Genomic DNA, 8976 nt, shown 5'->3' on the forward strand with positions numbered 1-8976 from the left:
TGAGAGGTATTTCGCCTCATTCCATTTCTCCCTTTCTCCTTCCAATATATTTCTCCCGCACCCTTCTTTTACCTTTTTTTAGATATGACCTCTTCCTCTTCAACTCGCCCTGTGTTCTCTTTCTGTGTGTGTGTGTGTGTGTGTGTGTGTGCGTACGTGTGGTTGTGTGTGAGTAATCCATCCAAGTTCCCAGATGCTGAGAAAAGTTTCAAGAGTTACAAATATTGTCTTTCCATGTAGGAATGTAAAATGTTCTACTTTAGGAAGCCCCTTATGATTTCTCTTTCCTGTTTACATTTTCATGCTTCTCCTGATTCTTGTATTTGAATGTCAAATTCCCTTTTTTCAGCAAGAATAATTGAAAGTCTTCTATTTCACTGAAAGACCATTTCCCCCCTAAGGTATTGTACTCAATTTTTCTGGGTGGATGATTCTTGGATTTAATCCTAGTTCCTTAGACTTCTGGAATATCCTTTCCACGCCCTTCACTCCCTTATTATAGAAAATGCTAGATCTTGTGTTATGCTGATTATGTTTCCACAGTACTTGAATGGTTTCCTTCTACTTGCCTGCAATATTTTCTCCTTGACCTGGAAACTCTGAGTTTAGGCTACAATGTTCCTAGGAGTTTCTCTTTATGGATCTCTTTCATGACATGATCCTTAGGTTCTTTCCATATGTATTTTGCCCTCTGGTTCTAGAGTATCAGGTCAGTTTTCCTGGATAATGTCATGAAAATTGAGGTCTAGGCTATTTTTGTGACCATGGCTTTCAGGTAGTCCAATAATTTTTAAATTGTCTCTCCTGGATCTATTTTCCAGGTCAGTTGTTTTTCCAAAGAAATATTTCACATTATCTTTCATTTTTTCATTCTTGTGGTTTTGATTTGTGAGTTCTTGGTTTCCCATAAAGTCATTAGCCCCCATCTGTTCCATTCTAATTTTGAAAGAACTATTTTCTTCAGTGAGCTTTTGAACCTCCTTTTCCATTTGGCTAATTCTGCTTTTGAAAGCATTCTCCTCCTCATTGGCTTTTTGAACCTCTTTTGCCATTTGAGTTAGCCTATTTTTCAAGGTGTTATTTTCTTCAGCATATTTTTGGGTCTCCTTTAGCAAGCTGTTGACCTGCTTTTTATTCTTTTCTTGCATCTCTCTCATTTCTCTTCCCAGTTTTTCCTCCACCTCTCTAACTTGATTTTCAAAATCCTTTTTGAGCTCTTCCATGGCCTGAGCCCATGGAATAATTATTCTGGATGTTTGGGATACAGAAGCCTTGACTTTTCTGTCTTTCCCTGATGGTAAGTATTGTTCTTCCTCATCCAAAAGGAAGGGAGGAGATATCTGTTCACTAAGGAAGTAGCCTTCTATGGTCTTATTTTTTTCCCCTTTTCTGGGCATTTTCCAAGCCAGTGACTTGACTTCTGAGTGTCCTCTCCAGCCCAACCTCGCCTCCAGATCCACCCAGCCAGAGCTTGGGGTCTGAGATTCAAATGCTGCTTCCCAGCCTCAGGGCTTTGGGTCGGGGGCAGGGCTGCCTCACGGGGCTCAGTTCCGTCAGGGAGCTCCTGTGCCCTGCTGTCTCCTCTGCTGACTCTGCTGCTGCCTCCCGAGGGGGCCTGAGTTATGGGGACACCCCACTCCCCTCTCAACAAGTCAAAGAGACCCTCTCACCAACGCTTGTTACCTGTGGGTGGAGGGACTTGCATGGCCGCCGCAGATTCTGTCCCCAAAGCCCACTTGGATCCGCTCCTCTCGGTGCCATGGGGCCAAGGCAGGGCTCTGCTCCGGGTGTGGTGCACAATGGACCTTTTGCATTGGTTTTTCAGGGCTCCCTGGAACAGAAATCTCCTCCACTCCATTGTTCTGTGGCTTCTGCTGCTCCCAAATTTGTTGGGAGTTCTTCTTTACAGGTATTTTATGGGCTGTGGGTTCAGAGCTAGCATATGTGTGTCTTTCTCCTTCGCCATCTTGGCTCCTCCCCCCTTTATAATTTATTAAAAGATGATGTCTAGGTTCTTTTTTGATCACATCTTTCAGCTAGTCCAATAATTTTAAAATGATCTGTCTTGAATCTAACTTCCAGATTAGTTATTTTTCCAGTGATGTGTTTCATATTCTCTTTTATTTTCCCATTCTTTTGGATTTGTTCATAATTTCTTGATCTCCCATAAAGTCATTAGGTTTGATCTGCTCCGTTCTAATTTTGAAGGAATTATTTTCTTCAGTGAGCTTGTGGACTTCCTTTTCTATTTGGCAATTTCTGCTTCTTAATGCATTTTCGTCATTGGTATTTTCAACTTCTTTTGATATTTCGTTTAGTCTATTTGTTAAGGTGTTATATTCTTTATCCTTTTTTGGGTCTCCTTTAGCAAGCTGTTGATTTGTTTTTCATGATTTTCTTCCATCACTCTCATTTCTTTTCCCTTTTCCATCTGCTTCTCTTACTTGACTTGAAATATTCTTTGAGAGCTGTTCCATGTCCTGTGGCCAGTTGATACTTTTCTTGGAGACTTGGCGTCTAGGAGTTTCGATTTTGTTTCCTTCTTCAGGTTGTATATTTTAATGTGTCTTGTTACCTAAGTCAGATTTCATATTCCGATTTTCCCCCCTTATTTGCTTATTTATACAAGCCACTTCCCTGACTTTGAGGCTCTTTGTTAAATTAGGTCTCCGCTTCCAGTGTGAAGGGTGTCCTGGCCCACACTTCAGGGGTATTGTGCAGCTGTTTTCAGAGATATTTCCAGGCACTTGTAAATTTTCGGTTCGTCCAAGCTTTGACGATCCAAAAAAAGATGTTCATTCCTCTCCTGGTGTGTGCTTTGATGTGTGAACAATCCCAAACATTCTTTTCTTCCCTGGGAATGTGAGGAGGATTCCCTCTCCATTGTTGCCACAAGCACCACCAGAGCAGCGCTCCTCCTTACTCCAGGGCCACCACCCAGGACTGCAAACCAGATCTTCTTTGCTGAAACAAGGGACTATACTTCATAATCTCTGAGTTCCCTTCTGAATGGAAAGATATGACTCTGACGGTCTGTGATTTCACCTCATTTGGTCTGAATGGAGTAGAACTCCGACTCTTAGGATTTTGGGAGACAAAGTGGTCACAGATATTGTGCTAGTCACCGTGTGCAAGGGAGGGCAGGCAAGACTCAGATGCTAACAAGCTCCAAGGACAGAGGGTGAGGCACGGAGTCTGAAACCCCATGTTCAAACCTTGGAGTCCAGAAAAGTAGCATGAGGGTATAAGAAGATCATAAATCTCTATGGCTTGAGATGTCGGTTTCTTTTCCCAGGTATTGCAAGCTACTAAATAAATTCATTTCAGGCTAGAGAAGGTACAGCAGAATCACTGTAATTCAACATCAAATCCATCCTATTATATTCTGCTTGCAGATTTCCAGAACACTTTCCACACTCACAAGAGCCCTCTAAAGAGGAAGTACCAATGTTAGTGTTACTTTCTTACAGATTGACTGACTGAGGTTCAGAGAAGCTTCTTGCCAATGTGATAAGTCTGCAGTGAAGAGTGTTTTAGAGTAGATTCAAAATCACTTTTCCTGCCTCTGAGTGCAGAACGTGTCCCTCAACATCAGGGAACAAAGAATGTGTTTCTCTGTTTCACTTCCAGGTACAAATGGCAGAATGTGAATGATTACCTGGCTTATAGATTCTTTCGTCATGTTTTCTCCAAATTCTAATCCTTTGCAGTGAAGTTTGATAAACCACAGAGAACCATGAAAATTCAGGCTATGAACTCAGAGACAGGGAATTCCAGTCTCTGTCCTTGTACTTCACTCTTTTGCTCCTTGGCTCCTTTTTCCTTTCAGGTTTGAAATCTATAAAACAGGAAAGATAATAGAGGCAGTAATATGTAATGGAAAGATTACTGGCTCTCCTGTCGAGAGCATGGGTTCAAATCTCAGCCCTGGCTTACAGATCTATTTGACCTTACCAATCATTGAGGCTCCCTGTACTTCCAATTACTTAAGTTACATGTTGAGGTTTGGATTAGATACTCTCTAGGGCCTTTTCCAATTCTTAAATCTAGTATCCCCAGAGAACTGTGGAACCTAGAACCGTTTCTTGTCCCTATATACCCATCAGAGAGTCCTACCTGACTCAGGATCTTGTGAAATGCTTCTGGCAATCCCATTAGAGAATAGAAACATCCAGAAAGAAAGTGATGTATGCAGTTGGGGACAAATCACTATTGTTCTGACACAAAAGCGAAGAGCATTTTTCTGTAACTGCGATTAAGCTTCCCTACCTGTTGGATGGTGATTCAGATGTCTCTAAGGACATTTTCTAAATATACATGGTTAAATGGCAGAACTCTCCAGTTAGTAGAGGAGAAACTGAGACTTCGTTTGAGGTTGTGCAGCCTCTTCTACCTTGAAGTAGCATATGGGTAACTGCCTCAAACCCCCATTGCCAGGACCTACCTGGTCTCAAACTTCCAAGGCAGAGACGTTTGCAGAACTGATACCATAAGAAGTTACTTGGATGTAAGCTGACTTCAGCATGGGTTTCATGTCTGGAGGAGACACAGTCTCATGAGCAAGTCCCGTGAAGTAAAGATGGAGAGGTTCCAATCTAGCCTGAAAGCTTTGAGGAAACTGAGCGTCTCAGGGATTAGTTTACTAAGAGATGTCAGGGATCGGGTTGGAGACAGGTGGAAGGGGTGTGTGTGTGTGCAAGGCTTTATTGTAACATCACATGACTCACTCCTAGGGGAGGCCTGGGCAGCCTTGCAGGGCACACATATCCCTGTGCTCTCTGGAAGTTCCAAAGCACTCTTAGCTTCCTGAAGCCCAGTAGCTTAGAACCTCATTTTCTTACGGTGAGACCTTTCCTTGTTGTTTTTCTGCTAGCGAGCTTGGTAATTCACTACTGTGAATATGAGTCACCTTGCCCTACGTGATCCCTCCTGGGGAGGGTTGCATTCCCCACTCCTCTGCCCCTGGAAGCAGGGAACCTATTGGGTCATTCATTTTAGGTCTCAGGGTATTCATGCTCTGGATCACTCTACTTCAAGGAACTCAAAGTATAAGGTATGGAGAATCCATGAGAGGTCCCATAGCCCATTCCCCTGCCTCTCCAGGACGACCTAACAAAAAAAACGAGCTGCCATATTCTCTCCAGTTTCTTCAGCTTTTGCTCTCTGTGCTGGAGTGTCTTCAGTCAGGAATTATATCAAGGATGGAGAATGGATTAAAACTAACAAGGAAAGATTATATAACAGCCTAAAGCGGTATCTCTAACTGTCATATTTTCTCTTTGTGTATTTCAGCCATTTCCATGGATATGGTGAGAAAGTTCCCCTTGGACTTCATTAGTTTTCTGAGAGATCTCCTGCTGACCATAAAAAACAAAAATGAATGTGTAAAACTACTAAGTGAGGAACAATTGACATTCTTCAATGACTTTGTTGTACTCTCTTTTGCTAATTCTGTTATAACTTGTTTATATTTAGCTGCTATTTTTGAGCGCAGTACCAGATGTAAGGAATAAGGGAGTAGACATCCTAGATTCTTAGACCAGTCCTTTTATTCCTTAGCTAGACTACAGAACCAAACGCAGGTTATTTTCTTGGATTCATTATCTGAGCCAGATTTTTTTCTGTGGGTTAGAAAGTTGAGCCTGGCCATTTTGTCTCAGCCAATGTTTAGAGTAGTTCCCTTTCCTGAGGTAAGATGCCTGAGCATGGCTCCTTTCCTTAGATGAGATCGTGAGCTGTATTTCCTTCCCTGGACCAGGACTGAGCCTGGATCCCCTTCATTCCCAGTCTGATAATCGGCCTAATATGATTCCAGAGTTGGAAAAAATTATCCTGACTTCTCAAGATTTCTGTCCTTTAGTCCTTGAGGTTGTCTTGGCAGGTAAACTGCCAGATAGTTGGGAGTGTCTACCCTATCTTGAAAGGGGATTTCTCTTTCTATCTCGTGCTGTTGGGGTTTGTTACTACTCTATAGAAAAGCAGAAAATTTGTGTGGGTTTATTTTGTAACTTGCAACTTTGCCAAACTTGTTTATTATGTCAAGAAGTTTTTTGCCCGAATCTCTGGGATTTTCTACGTTTATCATGATATCACCTGCAAAGAGTGATAACATAGTGTCTCCTTTGCCTATTTTGCTTCTCTTTTTCTTCTGTTATTGCGATAGATCATATTTCTAGTGTCTTACTGAAAAATAATGGTGATAACTGACAAACTTGATTCACCCCTTATCTTATTGGAAATGCATCTAGCTTATCTCCATTGCACCCAATGCTTCCTGAAGATTTTAGGTATGTACTACTTATTGTCTTATGGAAAGTTCCCTTTATTCCTATGCTCTCCAATATTTTTAATAGGAATGGGTGTTGTATTTTGTCAAAAACTTTTTTCTGCATCTATTGAGATAATCCTGTGGTTTCTGTTATTTGTCTTGTGGAAATGATGGATTATGCTAATAGTTTTTCTAATATTGAAACAGCCCAGCACTGCTGGTATGAATCCTACCTGATCATAATGTATTATTCTTGTGATAACCTGCTGTATTCTTTTTGCTAAAATCTTATTTAAAATTTTCGCATCTATATTCATGAGAGAAATTGGTCTGTATTTTTCTTTCTCTGATTTGTCTCTTCCTGGTTTAGATATCAAAACCATATTTGTATCATTAAAAGGATATTGGAGGACTCTTTCCTCTATTTTCACAAATAGTCTATGTCGTATTGGAATTACCTGTTCTTTAGATGTTTGATAGAGCTAGGTACTCAAGACAGAGTAGACAATGAATATAGCAATGTACTGTTTGATAAACCCAAGGACCCAGCTTCTGGGATAAGAAGCCACTGTTTGACAAAAATTGCTGGGACAACTGGATAACAGTATGGCAGAAAGTAGACATGGACCCATGCCTGACATCACATAGAAGAGGAAAATCCAAATGAGTACACAATCTTGGTGTAAACATTGATCCCATGGACAAAGTGATGGAGCAGGGAATAGTGTATTTCTCTGACTAAAGAAGAGATAGGCAGTAGTATGAAGTGCAAGATGGGTAATTTTGATTACCTTCAACTGACAAGGTTTTGCACAACCAAACCCAATGCAACAAAAATCGGAGAGATGTAGAAAACTGGGAAAGAATTTTTACAGTTTTGACAGAATGTCCAGGATAAATGTCTCATGTCGAGAATATATAGAGATGTGAGTCAAATTTACAAATATACAAGTCATTTCCCAGTTGATAAATGGTCAAAGGATATGAACAGATAGTTTTCAGAGGAAGCAATTAAAGATATCTATAGTCATATGAAAAAATGCTCTAAATCACTTTTCATTAGAGAGATGCAAACCAGAACAACTCTGAGGTACAACATCACACCTATCAGATTGGCAAAAATGACAGAACAAGGAGGCAATAAATGTTGGAGAGGATGTAGGAGAGTTGGAACACCAATACTTTGGTGGTGGAGCTGTGAGCTCATTCAACCATTCTGCAGAGCAATTTGGAACTATGCCCAAAGGGCTACAAAAATGTGCATACCCTTTGACCCAGCAATATCGCTACTAGGACTGTATCCTCAAAACATCATAAAAATAGGAAAGGGTCCCACATGTACCAAAATATTTCTAGCATCACTCCTTGAAGTTGACAAAAACTGGAAATCAAGGTGATGCTCCTCAATTTGGGAATGGCTGAATAAGTTGTGGTAGATAGATGTCATGCAGTACTATTGTGCCATAAGAAATGATGAACAAGAAAACCTCAAAGAGGGCTTGTAGGACTTATATGATCTGATGATGGGAGAAAGGAGGAGAACCAGGAGAACTTTGTGCACAGCAACATCCACAGTGTGCGAGAGCTTTTCTGGTAGACTTGGAACTTCATAATAACGCAAGAACTTAAAAAAAAATAATTCCCCATGGTTTTCTCAGACAAAAGGCATTCCACCCTCAGAGAAAGAACTACGGAATCCATTTACAGAATGTAGCAGATCATGTTTGTATACGTGTCTGTGTGTGCATCATATTTTGATTTGTTATATGATTTCTTCCATTTATTTTAGTTCGTCTACACAGCATGATTATAGTGAAAACGTATTTAATAGGAAAGTATATGTAGATCCTATACAGAATTGTATGACGTCTTGGGGAGGGAGGGGGGTGGTGAGGAATAGGTGGGGATTTAAAAATCTAATTTTTTTGTAGTGATTATAGAACATGAAAAAATTAATCAATTAATTGAATTTTTTAAAAAAGGAGAAAATGCTCTAAATCACTTTCGACTAGAGAGAAGCAAACGAAAATAACTCTGAGGTACCACATCACATCTCTCAGATTGGCAAACATGACAGAACAAGGAGACGATAAATGTTGGAGAGGATGTGGGAGAGTTGGAACACCAGTGTAATGAAATATTATTGTGCTATAAGAAATGATGAACAGGAAGACTTCAGAGAGACCTTGAAAGACTTATGTGATCTGATGCTGAGTGAAAGGAGCAGAACCAGGAGAACTTTATGCACACCAAAGACCACAGTGGGAGAGAGATTTTTCTGGTACACTTGCAACTTCGTAGCAATGCGAGGACTTAAAAAAAAATCCCCGATGATCTTCTAAGGCAAAATGCCTTCCATATCAGAGAAAGAACTGGGGAATTCAATAGTAGAATATAGCAGATCATTTTTTTTCTGTGTATTACGTTTTGGTTTGTTCTATGGTTTCTCCCATTCGTTATAATTCTTCTACACAGCACGACTATAATGAAAATGTGTTTAAGAGGATTGTATGTATACATCCTATATAAAATTGTTTGCCATCTGAGGGAGGGAGGATGGAGGTAGAGGGGAGGTAGGAGAAAGAAATCTAAGTTATATAGTAGTGAATAAAAAATAAATAAAATTAGTATAAAAAGAAAAATAAAGATGTGTCATTTGTTCTTGGATTTTGCCAAATTCTCCTTCCTTCCTCCTCTCCCTGAACGTG

This window comes from Notamacropus eugenii, chromosome 2, assembly GCF_028372415.1.
Source record: "Notamacropus eugenii isolate mMacEug1 chromosome 2, mMacEug1.pri_v2, whole genome shotgun sequence".
Taxonomy (NCBI): domain Eukaryota; kingdom Metazoa; phylum Chordata; class Mammalia; order Diprotodontia; family Macropodidae; genus Notamacropus; species Notamacropus eugenii.